Below are 17,533 nucleotides of genomic sequence, written 5' to 3' on the forward strand. Positions count from 1 at the left end.
CGTCATTACCAGCCACGCAACATGTGTTCTGTACAGAATAAGCCTTTATTTCAGAATAATAGCAATTAACATCCCTCCGATTCAAAAACAATAAAAAGTTTATATAAAATTAAATTGTGGTTATAACGCAGTATAAATAGATAGTCTATATGAATGCTGAAAAGTAGTGAAGTCAATATACAGATAGTGCAAGATATAATCTAGTTAATGATGAGGGTCAGTAGTAATAATAATAATAAACACGGTGAATATGAACAGTCAGTTTGTCTAAATGCAGAATATAGTAAAGAGTCAATATACCGTTAGTGCAAATATTTGTCTAGGTAGTGAGGTAGAAACAGAAAACACAATACTTTGTATGAATAATAAAATGCTGTGATGAAGTAGAGAGTCAATGTACAGTTTGTGCAAAGTGTGGACTAGATAGTGATGCTGATCAAACATAGCACAATATTCATGAATAAACGGCGCTATCTAAATGCTGAAATGTGGTAAAGAGTCAATATACAATTAGTGCAGGTAGTGGTCTAAATAGTGAGGTAGGTATATGAGTAATAGATAATGCAACAATGGTGGGGGGAAATACAATTTTGCATGCCAGGGCAGATGCAAAGTGCAAAAACGCGTAAACAGATTTGTACAAATATGCAATGGGGCATGACTGAGACAGGGGATAGGGTGTGTAAAAACAGTGCGTGAATGATGGAGAACAGTTAGCACGTGCAATGATCGGACAGGAGCTTGGTCAGGCGTGTTTTGAAGGTAGTTAGTGGGATAAGGGTTTTGATTTTGAGGGGTTTTTTGTAGCTCGTTCCAGTCATTTGCAGCTGAGAACCGGAAGGAGTGGTGGCCAAAGGAAGTGTGCACCTTTGGGGTGACTAAGGAGATGTAACTGCTTGAGCGGAGGTTGCAGGTGGTTAGGGCTATTGTGACCAGTGAGCTTAGGTACAGCGGGACTTTGCCTAGGACGTGGTCTGTGCAGTCAATCCAAGTCAAAAAGTACAATTCATTAGATTATAAAGTACGATAATACCTTAAAAGCACAGTACATGAGCAAATGTAGTACTAAGTTACATTCAACCACTGATCTTATCTCATCTTATTAAAGGACAGTGGGTAAAATCGACTCTTGAAACGCGGTTTTATTCTGAAGGGCAGAGGAGTGTAGCGGAAGTTGTGTTTGTGTTTCCGGGTCCCGGAAGATGCTACGACCTCCGTCCCATTGTTTGCATTTTAGCTCGTGTTGAGGACGGCGGGGTAAAAGGCGCCAGTGTTTGGTGTCCTTCCAGAGAGAAACATGCCAAACTGCTGCATGAGTTTTTAAAACCTGAAACGGAGCTACAAAGAGCAGGTCTGTTTTCTTTCTCCGACCGGAAACGCGTTTACTGCTGTTGTTGCAGGGAGTCCGCGCGCTAAGCTAACGTTAGCCGCAGCTAGCTCCTGCTAACGTGTGTTATCGGATATGTTGTGAGCTCCGTGTTTTTCCTCAAATGCAGCTCGGGGAGAAGTTGAGGAGAGACACTTCAACATGGACTCCGAGAGGAAACTGTCAGCTGGCCAGCGGAGAGGTGGGAGACGTTTACAATGTTCTATATTCTTCTTATATTTGTTCTTACTTAACGTTAAGTGTTAAGAGAGTTAAGAGTTTCGTGAAATTCATTGTCGTATGAGCTTGCTCTGGTTTATAATGCCGTGCAACTTCTATTAATATCTAGTTTGAAAGTCAGTCATAACTGAAAAAGTACATTAATTAGTAAGATATGCTGTCAACGCCTGAATTGGAGGACAGGAGGTGCTCCACTTTTCTCCACAGTTGATAAATTAACGACACTTCGTCCATGGCGACCCTCTGCTATGCATAGCTACTGTCTGTTAGTCTTATCAACGGTCTGTTATCAAGAATGAGCAGACTGCAGAATGCCGTCAAATCCGTGTAAATGTACTGTATTACAGCCTCATACAGGCACGGCCTCCCTCCTCTGTCTTTTTTTGTCAACACTGAAATGCTATCATATCTAATGTGATTAAACATCCATGGAAAGGGGAGTACTCTGTCTAAGCATCCAGTGTGGGGAAAAATGTTGTGATGATCGAGACAGAGCTCAAAACACACAATAACTATTTGTTTTGTCGAGGTCAATAGTTATATATTTAATCAGCAATGTACCAGTCTACTAGTGCTATAAGTAAACTTTATATTTTGACAATAAGGCCTACTGTTTTCCGTAGCATTGTTTATAGATCTCAGCGGACCCGACTGGAGCTTTATTCCACGGAGGAGAAAAAGAAGAGAGACAAAGTGGCTGTGTATTGTTGTTTGGCAAACAGTGGCTGTTGCACAAACTCCTGAGGCCTGTACTATGAATCAAGATCAGCATGTCCTGGATTGTATGGCCGTTACCCGAATTCACCAAACCTAACAACCGCGGTCCCGCATAAGCTGTGTCACGACGGTCGTTAACAACTAGTTCAGTCAAACCCAGGGTTTCCCAAACTGGCGACGTGCGCGTCCACATAAAAGAGGCGGTGTTTGCACCATATAACCAATCGAAAACATGAATAAGTCTACCAGAGCCGCATATTTTACATAAGAAGAGCAAACGATAATCCTACAGAAATATGAAGAACACAGACACGGTTTAACAGGCAGAAAGCAATACAGCCGCTGCTCCCTAACTCAGGAAGGAAAGCTGGCAAAAAATAGCCATGCGTAAATTGCGAGACTTACCAATATCACTGCCTCATCAGTCAGGCACAAGATCTGACCATAATTACACTTGTGCATTCCATAAACTTTCGTTGCTGTAGCCTATATTCTGTAAGTTGCAACCCTGGCAGTTAAGTGATCGTGGGAGCAAATCAAATATATACATATACATACAAACATAATTCAAACCGATGGGCGCATTGTAGAAATGCACCGTTTACAATTTTCTAGGCCAATTCAGATTTTTCATTGACTTAGGCCAGCCAATACCGATTTAATAAAAAAAAAAAATCTAACTACTTTACAGCACACAAAAATATTTATTTTCTATCTTTTCTTTAATGGAAAATTTTACATTTTGCATTGAACATAGAAAATTTTTTGAATAGATAAGCGATTGCTATAAAATAGAACTATATAAATTACTCCTGATGTGGGAAATTCACGCACCTCTAAAGTGCAATGTTATGGAAGAACCATTTCCTTCTTTTCACATCCAACATCCAACAAAAAAATTTGATAGATTTAGCAAACACAATTTCTGTATGTATGAAAACAGGTAATGGCAATAAAAAAATAATGTATAAATAGCAAATAAAAAATCTAATAAATATAGCCTTGCAGTATAAAGATATTTCTCAAAACACACACAGGCCTGTTTGAACGTCAACAGTAACGTTACCTGAAAACAGCGTGTAGTTCCTTTTTTAGCAAGTTTGCGTTATGTCTCATTGTGTATAAATATGAACACTACCGTTGCTGTCAACAGGCTGATCTGCTAACGTTAGCTACCGACGGTTACCTCGGAACAATCCAGCAAATAGACCAGGGCTCTAGAATGCAACCAAAATTTGTAAGGGTGCGACTAAGATTTTTCCTAGGTCGCACCGGTGCACCTAACGTCCTCGCATCCGCTGCCTCCCCTCGAACGAAGCGATGTCGTTTATATCGATATGGTTTAATGTTGCATTCCATGACCCATTCCTTCTGGATATATATATATATATATATGACTTTGTCTCCAGCCTGTCTCTTCTCTTAGCCTAGGGCTGGGCGATATGGCTGAAAACTGTATCACGATATAAGTGTTTCATATCGGTCGATATCGATAATTATTGATATTTTTTATGACCTATTTAAAATAAGGACCAGGAGAAAAATATATTAAATTTAAACATTTTTATTTTAAACTTAACCTTCCTCTGATTATAATCCCCTCAGTTATAAAAGCAGAAATGTCAACACAACCATGGAAATCACTCAAATAATTAAAACGTAAACATAAGTCTAAAATCACAGTGAAGAAAGAATAAGTAAGAATTGCTTAATAAGGTGTAATAAAATGGTGCAAAGTGTTAAATATAAACATAGAGAAACCTGAAACCTGAGAAGAACAATTTTCTGCAGGTTTAGTGCTAGGTTGGTAACCTGGCTTCTGGACAGTGCTCAGCACGTCTGCCTCCGTTATTTCTTTGTAGCGTTTAGTAAGGCGCTGATGCAGAGTACCTCTCCATGGCGGTCTGCTGCTTGTGCGGTGTAGCAGCTGCAGATGTTGTTGGACGTTGCTGGCGAATACGGCTGTGCTCCAAAGTGTGAGCGCGGCTAAGGTGGTAAAACAAGTTTGCGGTAGTGTTGGTGGGGACGACGGTCAGACTTATAAAATCCCCAAAACTGCCATACTGACTTTTCCTGTTTTATCAACAATTTCCTCGCTCGCTGCGGCACTCACTTTCCACTTATCGCTCCACGCCGCCGGTTCTGTTATTGTAGAATCCAACACGAGACAGCGATGTGGCGAACCAAACTTGATACTGTTACATGATTGGCTGTTAGAGTGTCACTCCCTACGTTGCTAGGTTACCAGAGAGTGAGTGCCTTTGTTCATGCAACCAAACTTGCTTCGCAACTTCTGGTTTCTTCCGAAGAAGAAAAACAAGTTATCGAACGTTTTATCGAACGCATTTTCTATTGATATTGATTACGTGTCTATCGCGATACATATCGTTATCGTTTTATCGCCCAGCCCTATCTTAGCCCCTCGCTATTTACGCTCTAGCATGTAGACTGATATCAATAGAGCTGCATACAGAGTTATTATTTCTTTGTGTCGCACCTCCTCTGTAGCTCTTTGGCACCCCCCAGGGGAGGCGCGGCTCAACTTTAAAAAAAACGCTGATCTAAGGAATAACGTTAAACTTACCAAGCAAGGAGAACAGAAGTGGCCTTGACTGGTGTTGACGACTGGATTTGAGTGAAGTGGAAGCCCGGGACTGTCAGTCAGTAAACAAGGAAGTGACGTCCTAACTTAAGCCCGTATTGATGAGGCGTCTGACATGTTTTTTTTTTTTTTTGGTTTGGTTTTTATTCATTCATTCAGAATACAAATATACAAACAAACAAGATATATATATATATATGCCTTGTTTGTGTGTATTTGTGTGTATATACATATCATATGTATATATATATATATATATATATATATATATATATATATATATATATATATATGTGTATATGTATATGTGTGGTGTGTACACACACACCCACCCTCTAAAGGATTATTAGGAACACCTGTAAGATTTCTTCTTAATGCAATTATCTACTCAACCAATCACATGGCAGCTGCTTCAATGCATTTAGGGGTGTGGTCCAGGTCTAGCATGTCAGAATGGGGAAGAAAGGTGATCTAAGCAACTTTGAGCGTGGCATGGTTGTTGGTGCCAGACGGGCTGGTTTGAGTATTTCCCAATCTGCCCAGTTACTGGGATTTTCACACAACCATTTCTAGGGTTTACAAAGAATGGTGTGAAAAAGAAAAAACATCCAGTATGCTGCAGTCCTGGGGGCCGAAAATGCCTTGTTGATGCTAGAGGTCAGAGGAGAATAGGCAGACTGATTCCAGCTGATAGAAGATCAACTTTGACTCAAATAACCACTCGTTGCTACCGAGGTATGCAGCAAAGCATTTGTGAAGCCACAACACGAACAACCTTGAGGCGGATGGGCTTCACCAGCAGAAGACCCCACCGGGTACCACTCATCTCCACTAAAAATAGGAAAATGAGGCTACAATTTGCACAAGCTCACCAAAATTGGACAGTTGAAGACTGGAAAAATGTTGCCTGGTCTGATGAGTCTCAATTTCTGTTGTAGAGTCAGAATTTGGCGCAAACAGAATGATAACATGGATTCGTCATGCCTTGTTACCACTGTGCAGGCTGGTGGTGGTGGTGTAATGGTGTGGGGGATGTTTTCTTGGCACACTTTAGGCCCCATATATATATACTGTCAGTCAAAAGTTTTAGAACACCCCCATTTTCCAGGTTTTTATTGAAATTCATGCAGTTCAATGTCTTATTGTAATCTGAAATGAAAGAATAGAACAAATGAACAATTTAAGTTAAAAAATAAATCATGGAATCAATTTATAAACCAAAATATATTATACATTTTTGACTCATCAAAGTAGCGCCCTTTGGCAGATATAACAGCTGAACACACTCGTGGCACTTGTAGGTTGCTTTGGTTTCACTTTTCTGTCCAGTTCATCCCAAACCAGCTCAATGGGGTTTAAGTCTGGTGACTGTGCTGGCCATGTTTTGGGTCATTATCTTGCTGTAGGATGAACCCCTGTCCAACTAGGCGCATACCAGAGGGTAGTGCATGTAGTGTTAATTTTGTCACCTATTTTTAACTTAGTCTTAGTCTTGTGCGAAATGTCCGTGTTAGTTTGTTATAGTCAATCACATATCTTTTTTTGTTAGTCAAGTTTTAGTCGACTAAAAGTCTCGTCATTTTAATCTAGTTTTAGTCAAAAGAGAACTCAATATATCTTAGTCAAGTTTTAGTCAAAACATTTTAGTCTTTTTTTTTAACAAATTATTTCTGATAACCATTTCAGTCAAATAGTTATGTAAAAATAAATTATATAAAGTTTTATACATATCGAGCCTCTTCCTTATTTCACTTGTAAATTCCTGTTAAACGACAAAAACAACTACTGAATAGGAAAATGGTATTTTACAATAACATTGAACGCAGCACGAGGCTGGCGAGGCAAGTTTGAAGTGAACGCAACGTGTTGTTTTTCAGACAACGGCAGCTGCAGGCTGTCGTACGTCCCGGTGTTGGAATCCTCTACAGTGAAATACAGACAAACGTTTAGCTGTCAGCATTTTAACCGTGTTTACTCCAGCTGCTAGCTAACGGTAGGCTAACGTTACCTGCTGCCAAGTATAGTGTTAACTAGCGTCCTGTAATAATGAGCATCAGAGAGAAGCGCAGGCATTTAAGTGGCACCGAAATCCGCGTTGCTATCTGGTCCGGTAGAGGACGGTCGTTAAGGCACCGGTCGGTGCCGTATTAGCACCGGGTCTCGGTACCCAACCCTACTAATAGCTGCATATTCTATCTCATGATGGAAAAGTAGAGACGATTGTAGACGCAAATAAAGAGAGATTTTATCTTAGTTTTTATTTTATGCAGAACATTTTAGTCTTGTCTTTTTTCATCAACAATCATGCATGTTAATTTATTCTTAGTCAGCGTTTTTGTACATCGGCGCAGTCTCGTCATCGTCTCGTCTTCGTCATGGAAAAAAAAGTCGTTGACGAACATATTTAGTCTCGTCTCGTCTGTCGGCTGCAAAATGCTGTAATAGCCGTTTTGGTTCAGGGTGCCTTTCACTCTGTACAAATCACCGACCCTGAAACCAGCAAAACAGCCCCAGACCATCATGCTTCCTCCTCCATGTTTGACAGTTGATGTTACACACTGAGGAACCATCCTTTCGCCTACTCGACAGCGTACAAAAATCCTGAGTGATGAACTGAAGATTTAAAATTTTGATTCATCAGTCCATAGCACCTTCTTCCAGTCTTCAGTAGTCCATTGGCAGTGTTTCTTGGCCCAGGCAATCCTCTTTTTCTTTTCTGACGTCTTAGCAATGGCTTTCTTGCTGCAACTCGACCTATCAAACGTGCAGCTCCAAGTCTTCTCTTTACAGTTGAAACTGAGACTTGCTTATTACGACCACTATTAAGCTGTGCTTGAAGCTGTTGTCCTGTGAGCCACCTATCATGCAAGCTGTTGACTCTCAGAAACTTTTCTTCTGATTCTGTTGTGACTTTGGGTCTGCCAGACCTCTTCCTGTCAGTTTCTAAGTGCCTTTTGATGGTGAAGAATACTGTACTCACTGACACCTTGACTTTCTTCGCAATTTCTCTGTAGGATAGACCAACATTCTTAAAGGGGTGATAGAATGATTATATAGGGTATTTCACACTGTTCCTTATGGTCTCCTAATGGGGTATGTAACATTGGTTGGGCTGAAAATGGCCTGGTTGATATTTTACTGGCCCTTATGCATCCCTGTGTTTTGGCCCTATTTGTAACAAGAGCTTTTCTTCCAAATATGGTATGGTCATGAATATTTAGATGAGCTGCGCGCTGATTGGTTGAGCGACTTGCCATACGCAGACATTAGAGACGCGCGCTGATTGGTTGAGCGAATCCCCAATACACATACATTAGAGAAGCGACAGAATCTCATATTCCAGACACTGCAATGTTTCATTACCAAATTCACTTCTGAGACTTTTTTAAGCGAGAAATCAACTATATAAAGCTGAAATATGGGCCGTTTTACAAAAATTGATGGCTAATTGCAAATTTGGTAAGACGTGTCGGACTTAAGGAGCTCCACACAGTCTGACGAGAAAGCGACAGCCTGCTGGGCTCCATACCCAGGGCAAAGTCACCCTTTGTGGATACTGCATACGGGGCTCCGCGGCCAGCTGCCAGCATAACTAATATATTTACGGTTTGAATTTCGTCACGCCACTTATATAACATCATTCCCCAATGTCTTATAAAGCTAACCGTTGTGTCCGATTTGATTTTAAGGCATTTTTATGAACGCAAGGCGTCTTTGTAGGACGAGCAGCTGCTTGCTATATGTCCCATTCATTACAATGGGGAAATACCGCAGCTAGCTAGCTACACTTTCGTCATAACTAAATTATATTTAGTTTGAATTTCGTCACGCCACTTATACAACATCATTCCCCAATGTCTTATAAAGCCCGGTACCGTTTGTTGATTTGTTTTAAGGCATTTTTATGAACGCGAGGCGTCTTTGTAGGAAAGCAGCTGCTTGCTATATGTCCCATTCATTACAATGGGGAAATATCGCAGCTTGCTCACTTTCGCATAACTAAAGTATATTTACAGTTTGAATTTCGTCACGGCATGAATATTATAGGTTCCTCAAGGTCTTACAAAGCTTAGCTAACACTTGTCCGATTTCGGATTTCAATTGAATGTATTTTTGTGAATGTCAGAGTTAGGAGGAGGCTAGCTAGCTCTCATTGATGGACTCCATCTCACCGCGGCTCTATCAATGAGACTCACGGACAAGAGGCGTTTATTTCCCCGATTGTTTGTTTAAATAACTCAACACACATACCCATTATAAGATTAACTGGAACCTGCGGGCTGCGGTCAAAGATTGCGGGCGTAACAAGCTCGCTGACACTGCGGTCAGGGCGGCGATGTAGCAACCCAGGCAGCACCAACACCGGCACTAAACTCCGACACACAGTCGGAGAAAATTTGCAAATAGCCATCCATTTTCGTAAAGCGGCCCATATTTGAGCTTTATATGGTTGATTTCTCGCATAAAAAAGTTTCAGAAGTGAATTTTGTAATGGAATAACAGAGATCTGTGTGACCTAGCTAGATTCAGAAGACTACCTGATCTCAGGTCAGTTGTGTAGCCTATGTAAATGTTGGGGCGTGACCGTTCTCTTAATACACCCATGGGCTGACAAAGGTTCCGGTTTTTGGGAGGTTGACGTCAACTTCCAGCTTTGTTGGGATTCGCCCGTTTTCAGCGGCAGTTTCAAAATATGAGATTTTCATAGTAAAGGGGTGTCAATGGGATTTTGAGCTTCTATGTATGTCCTATTTACCCACCGAACTGTCCTCATTCAACTATGACAAATCGGTTTTGCATTCTATCACCCCTTTAAGTGTTATGATGGTCTGTCTCTCTTCCATTGTTAATTGCCTTTTTCCCGCCATTTTTATGGCAACGCACTACTTTCTGCAGTACAATACTGTTCAAATAATGCTCACGAGGGTATGGTACCACAGTGTGTTCCAACAATACTTTTATACAAACAGAGGGGGTTGGAAGTGATCCAGACAAGTTGGAACACCTGTGGGAATTGGTAGCACCAACTTTCAAAGCTTGATCAACCTCCATTGCTACAGAACAGCTTTACATTGTTAACCCATTTCTTGTTCCCTTAAAAAGGCCTTTTTGTAAAATACTGAAATGTACATTACTTTTCAGTTTTGGGTAACCTTACTTTTTTTTTAAACCTCAGGCAGTTCACCACTTACCTTTGTACCATTTCAAGCTATTCATTGGACCTGAACTGCTAAAATTTCAATAAAAAACTAAAATAATTGGGGTGTTCTAAAACTTTTGACCAGTAAAAAACACTTAATTTTAACTTCCAAAAACAACCACTGGATGGGGAAAAGGGTATTTTACAATAACTTTGAATGCACTACGAGGCTGGCGAAGCGAGGCTGAGTCTGTGTTTTTCAGACAACGGCAGCTACAGTCTGGTGTTACAATCCTCTCCAGTGAAATACAGACACACTTTTACACCGTTTAGCTGTCAGTATTTTAACTGTGTTTATTCCAGCTGCTAGCTAACGGTAGGCTAACGTTAGCTGCTGTAGAGTGTAGTGTTAACTAGCGTCCCTCGAACGGCTTACGGGACAATATAATGACTTTAAAATGCACACAAAGTAGAAAATATAAAGAAAGAAGGCTAAAATGTGTTAAAATAAATACTAAAAAAGGGTTAACATTAGCAATAAGGTGAATTAAAATGTGCAATAGAAAATGTGACCATCCTCGTGGGTGCTGCTGGGTATGCTAAGACATCGTCTGGTACAGTTTGTGCTTCAGCCGCTCGTGCACCTGGGGATCGACATTCTCCATCATATCCGCAAGGATTTTAAACAAACCCCCCTGTAGGAGACGTCACAAGCCGAAAACACTCCTTGAAGTCAGTCCACATATTCTCCGTGTGCTCCTTGAGCTGTGTCAGATGTGCAGCCACCACCGAGTCGCCGTGTGCCATCTGTCTCTTGCTCTTTCTTGGGGCACAGGCAGAGAAAGAGATGATGTGGATGCCACCGCTGTCGGAACAGCATGGGCAATGGGGGAAACTGGGATGGCGAGGTGTGGTATTATGGTCGACGGGCACGGTGAGGAGGACCTCATCGATTTGGTGGAATCTGTGGCGCAGGCTTCTAATTATGGACCACACAGAGATGCTGTGCCACACAGCTGTGAAGCCTCGGCTGCTGGGCTGCACATCTGGATTGATATAAAAACAAAGTTAATATATAGGCCACGTCAAATTCAACAATCGGGTTTAACATACCTTAATTTATATGTTAGGCTATTCAAACTTTAGGCTTTTGAAAAATAATTCCGACTAGGGCTGAACGATTAATTGCATTTGCGATAATATCGCGATATGTTAAAACGCGATTTCCTAATCGCAAAGGCTGCGATTTGGTCTCGATTTGATGACTCGCAAGAGCAAATCAGTCTGCACTACGCAGAGAAAGCATCAACTTAGCACGCTAACGCTACACTGTACCTTGAGCTGATCTCTGTCATTCAAACAATTCTGAGTTGAAGTTTAAAACTTTTACAGCCATTTTAATAAAATGAAGGGTTTTGTTTGGGCTCGAGTCCATACATGCAGTTAATGGATACAGGCACGCAGAACTGAAGGCTCGGTTGGCAACGAGCTAGCTCTGATTAGCGGTTAGCTCCGGTTAGCGGTTAGCTCCGTTATAAAGATATAAAGATATGGGTGGAGGAGCTGCCACTGAGAGGGGTAACAATCAGACTGATAAATGACGGTTTGGGGAGCTTTCACAGCAGCGTGGCCGCGGTGTTTCAACGGTTTTATTAGTGTGTATATATATATGTGTGTATATATATATATGTATATATATATGTGTGTATATATATATGTATATATATATGTATATGTGTGTGTGTGTTTTTACTTATTTAACTGTCTAGTGTGTAATTGTGTGTTGTTCATACTATACAATGATTTATTGTTTGTCTTTGTTGAATAATACAGAAGACAAAGAGCTTAAAAAAATAATCGAATATCGAATCGCAATCGCAATATTTGGGGAAAAAATCGCAATTAGATTATTTTCAAAAATCGTTCAGCCCTAATTCCGACAGGAGCAAAATAATGCAGATTTAACACTAGCTGATCTAATTACAACCAGCGCAACAGACACCAGATGGAAAGACAGACACCAGCTGATTGAACCAAGAATAATGAAAACGAACATGTTCTGCTTACCTCAACATTTGTTTCTGTGGACCTGTGTTTCACAAAAGTGTTCAACCATAAAAGTTCCTCCAGGATTGGTGCAGGTCTGTGTACTCCTGCAGCACCGCTTCTTGCAGCTGCTCTTTCTTGCCTTTACAAAGTGGTCGCGGAGGTTCTTCCAGATTTTCCGGCATATGGCATCCTCTTTTCTCGTCATGAATTCTGGCACCTCTGGGTATCTCTGTGCTCCTTCATGGAAGGATCGTAGAGATGCCTGTATAGGTGCACTTGCTCAGAAAGCTTGCACTTGAACTCGTCCATGTTCCTGTTTCCGCTTTGTCGCGCGCCCCTGAAAAAAAGAGTGGTGCTTGCGCACTTTAAGCCCTGGCGTGCCAGCGAGATCTACGTCATTTTGACGTCACATTGGCTGCGTCGACTGTAAAACGGCCTTTATCCTTCCCGTCCAGAGCCAATGCTACTAAATATTTAAATTACCGTTAGTATTAGTTGTTTTGGTGCCTCAGCCCCCTTTGGTCGGGTAAATTTAGCTAACTGTAAAGACGGCTAAACGCGAAGGGGGGTAAGAGGGGGAAATTCGGCAGGGAGGAGATTTTCGGCACGAACACCGGTAACGCTAACGCAGGTGTAACGTTACGAATGGCAGCTGTTCTGACTCGGGTGCCTGGGTCGGTTTCCCGACGGTTCAGTAAACTGCCGTTAGCGTCCTTAGCACCGGAGTTACGTGCTGAACGGGTTTGGATTGCTGTAATGATAGTGGCTGGCTGCTAGCTGGCTGGGGGCTGACTGTGGAAGTGTCCCCGGGGGCTGTTCTCAGCTCTCATCCCGACTGAAGCCTTGCAGCGCCGGGAGAGTGAGGCAGACAGACAGGGGTGTGCTAGCTGGCTAAATTACTATTAGATTAGTCATCTATCTATACAGTTAACGTTACTGATGAATTTGTGGGTTAGCCTAGAGTTGTGAACTGTGGTCAAAACAATCATACTAAAAATAACTGAGCGTGTTGAACGATGTCGTAATCTTATGTTACCCACCAAGAATAAGCTAATGTTATAGACCAAGCATTAGCATTAGCTACTTGTCAACGAGCACCTTTATAGTAGGCTAACCTTAAAGCAACACCAAAGCATTGTTCCTCTTTGGTCCCCCTACAGGTTGGAAGCGAAATTGTCTATTACTGTTACCATTATTCTTATGTCTTATGTTCACCCTGTTACGAGTTGATGAACCACTGAAACAATTTTTGAAACATTATTTTAAGGTACAAAAGAATCTTTGCTGTTAGATCGATCAATATTGAAATCAATCCGTATCAATAAATAAGGTCTCTGTTGTATTACGGTGTGGCAAAGCAGCATGTAATCAATGACAAAACAATGCCACGTAGCAGAAGAAAGTTGTATTACATTTACTGAGTATAGCTCTCCTCCTTGTGTTTCAGCTTTACCTTCAGATGTCCAGAAAGTGATTGTTGGTGAAGAACATCAGCGGGAGTGGAGCTCCAGTCTGGACCAGGAGGACACAAAGCCCCCACACATTAAAGAGGAACAGGAGGAACTCCGGATCAGTCAGGATGAAGAGCAGCTTCAAGGGCTGGAGGAGGCTGATGTCACCAAGTTCACATTCACTCTGGTCCCTGTGAAGAGTGAAGATGATGAAGAGAAACCTATGTTCTCACAGCTTCATCAAAGAGAAACTGAAGAGATAAAAACAGAAGCTGATGGAGAGGACTGTGGAGGACCAGAACCAGCCATGAAATCAGATCCAGATACACATTTACAACCAGATACTGATGATGAGACTGGAGACTCTTCTGAACCTGAGACTGATGACAGTGCTGATTGGAAGGAGACCAGAGAACCTCAGTCAGGTTTAAACTCTCTGAATAATGATAGATTCCCTGTTAGTGATTCAAGATGTACTACTGATGAGCAAGCACTTAGCTGCTCTGAGTGTGGGAAAAGATTTGGCACCAATGCACTTCTGAAGAGACACACGAGCTCTCATACAGGAGAGAAACCATTTAACTGCTCAGTCTGTAAGAAAGCTTTTACAAAGAGTGGGAATTTACACACACACATGAGAATCCACACAGGAGAGAAACCATTTAGCTGCTCAGTCTGTAAGAAAGCTTTTAGAGAGAGTGGATATTTACAGGCACACATGAGAATCCACACAGGAGTGAAACCATTTAGCTGCTCAGTCTGTAAGAAAGCTTTTAAAGCGAGGGGAAGTTTAAGCAGACACATGAGAATCCACACAGGAGAGAGACCATTTAGCTGCTCACTCTGTAAGAAAGCTTTTACGGATAGTGGAAGTTTAAAGAGACACACAGCAATCCACAAAGGGGAGAGACCATTTAGCTGCTCTGAGTGTGGGAAAGGATTTGCCACCAATGCACATCTGAAGAGACACACGAGATCTCATACAGGAGAGAAACCGTTTAGCTGCTCAGTCTGTAAGAGAGTTTTTGCAGAGAGTGGAAATTTACAGAAACACATGAGAACCCAACATGTGAGTATTACAAGCTCCCCCCTTGTTTTGCTTCTCCCTGTTTGATCTACTCAGGTGATCCTGATTTGATCGTTAGTGGTTGGCTCCGCCCGCTGTACTTAAGGAAGGCTGAAGTACTTAAGCAGCTGTGCATTTTTGGGGGGATTGAGGTCTGAAGGGTATGGCGCAACACCAAGATGATTTTCGGAAATTAATTCATGATATTTGGATATTGTACTATTAATGCAGTTGTATAAATAGTAATTCATAATGAAATGATTGAAAGCTCAAACTATAATTTACAAATACCCAACAATTCCATTAATTCCCCCAAGAGCAAGCATTTAGTGCAGCAGTGGCGAGGAAAAACTTCCTTTTAGACACAAACCTCAAGTGGTGAGGAAACTTTCTTTCAGGCAGAAACCTCGGACAGACCCAGGCTCTTGGTAGGCAGGTGTCTGACGGTGCCGGTTGGGGGTTGGATGAACAGTGGCAATTATAGTTACAATAAAGATAATGGAACTATGACTAGAAATAGTAGGTGTAGTAGTTTATGGCACAGCAGGTCATAGCAGGGCGTCGAGCAGGACCAAGGCGCCACCCTAATCCAAGGAGAACTGCAAGGCGAGAAAACAAGGACTCCGGGGAATAAGCTCCCCAGGGCTAAATTACTAACGAGCATTTCTGGGATATGAATTTACTCAGATGGAAAGAGAGGAGCTCAGTGTGTCAAAGGAAGTCCCCCGGCAGTCTAAAATGATAGCAACATAACTAAGAGCTTGTGCAAGGGAAACCTGAGCCAGCTCTATAAGTGCTGAATCTCAGTACTTAGGTAAAAGTACAAATAACCAGAGACATATTTACTTTAGTAAAAGTAGAAGTACCACAATGACAACCCTACTTGAGTAAAAGTAAAAAGTACCTGATTTTAAATGTAGTTTAAGTATTAAAAGTAAAAGTACTTGCATTACAAACACCTGCCACTGTCTCAAGGTACAGTCCACTGACTTCATCTCACAGGTCTTTTCTAAATTTTCTGACTGGATTGGTCACAACACTGTAATAGCTGGAGACTTTTAAATGTTATTTTTCATCTGCATTTGATAGACTTCCACCAGTGCAAAGTCCAGTGTCTAAGAGAGCCAATGCTATTTCAGACACATGCAGCGAGCTTGGCCTTGTCGATGCTTGGCATGTGTTGCACCCTATTGATAAAGAAGTCACATATTAGTCAACTGTACATAAAACTAGCAGTAGAATCGACTTTGTTTGTTAAACTTGACTAAATAATATAAAGTTCTGTTGTATCAGGGACATTATTATATCGGACCATGCTCCTTCTTTTATAGGTTTAAGCTATTTAAATGTGGGTTTTCAGAGCAGACCTTGGAGATACAGCCCTTTCTTAAATCATGACCCTAATTTTGACATATTTTTAAGAGAAGAACTTAATTTCTTCTTTTAAGAAAATAAGAGCCCTGACGTGTCCCCCGGTCTATTATGAGATACTACAAAGGCTTACATCCGTGGACTTTATCACATATACAGCTAGACAAAAGAATAACAATCGAAAAGAACCGAGAAAATTGGAGCTGGATCTTCATGAACTTCAGACTGAATATAACTCCTCCCTGTCTGAAGAGCTGAGAAATGATATTCAAACAGTCAAAACTGCGCTAGAGTCCTTGTTAACCAAAAAAGCAGAAAAATGTTCTTTGCCGGGCAAAGGATTTACGAATTGGTGAATAAACCTAATCGCTATCTGGCCAATCTTCTTTGTAACAGGGCTCATACCCAGAACATTTCAGGTATCAGAAACTCGAAGATCACTATTAGCTATAATAATGCAGAAATTAATGATACTTTTAAAATATTCTTCAAGCAACTTTATGCCTTGCAATTTAACGAACAGTCACATTTTGATATGCGCAAGTTCTTTACAAAAGTGGAGTTACCACAAATTACAATTCAGCAAAGAGAAGACTTATGTAAACCATTGATTCAGAGTGAAATTAAGAGTTGTATTCAATTACTTCCTAATAAAAAAAGCACCAGGCCCCGATGGTTTCTGTGCAGAATTTTATAAAAAGTTTAATGCCATTTTAGTGGATCCATTGTTTGAAATGTTTTAATTCTCATTCGAGGCAGGAGCCCTCCCTCCTCCTCTTATGGAGGCAAATATCTCCTTAGTACCAAAAAAGGGTAAAGCACTGGAAGAATGTTCTTCATATAGACCCATATCATTTTTGAATTTAGATATGAAGCTGTTAGCAAAAGTCCTAGCCCTGCGTTTGGAGAAAATCCTCCCTAATATCATCACTAATGATCAGACTGGGTTCATTCGGAAGAGGTATTCTTCTCATAATGTAAGAATACTGATCAATATTATTCAGCACTCCGCAATGTATAGCTCTGAGGCTTTGGTTATTTCTCTTGACGCGGGGAAGGCATTTGACAGGCTGTAATGACCTTACCTCTACTCCACACTTCATAAATTTGGTCTGGGGGATGATTTTGTAAAATGGATCCAGATCTTACATACCTCACCTCTATCTGCTATAATTACTAATGGGCTCAGGTCTAGTAATTTCAGTACTGAAGGAGGCACCAGACAGGGTTGCCCCTTGAGCCCACTGTTGTTTGCCTTGGCTATGGAGCCTCTAGCTGCAGTTATAAGACAGGATGTCAACATAACAGGAATCACCTTAAACGGTCAACAGCACAAAATTTCTCTGTACGCCGACGACGTTTTAATCTATCTCGACTCCCCAAGACAATAAATTCCTAAATTGATAGAGTTAATTAATAGATATGGCTCCTTTTCTGGATATAAAATTAAAAAAAGATAAGAGTGAAGCCATGGCACTAGGCAAATCACAATTGTCCGATCCAAAAAAAGACCCAGGCTAAGATAGTTTTC

At 41.1% G+C, this 17,533-nt stretch overlaps 1 pseudogene; it reads left to right on the forward strand.

Moving 5' to 3' along the window:
* Positions 1-1,190: 1,190 nt before the first annotated feature.
* LOC120554258 lies at positions 1,191-14,515 on the forward strand (annotated as a pseudogene).
* Positions 14,516-17,533: the final 3,018 nt, after the last annotated feature.

This window comes from Perca fluviatilis, chromosome 24, assembly GCF_010015445.1.
Source record: "Perca fluviatilis chromosome 24, GENO_Pfluv_1.0, whole genome shotgun sequence".
NCBI classification, from domain to species: domain Eukaryota; kingdom Metazoa; phylum Chordata; class Actinopteri; order Perciformes; family Percidae; genus Perca; species Perca fluviatilis.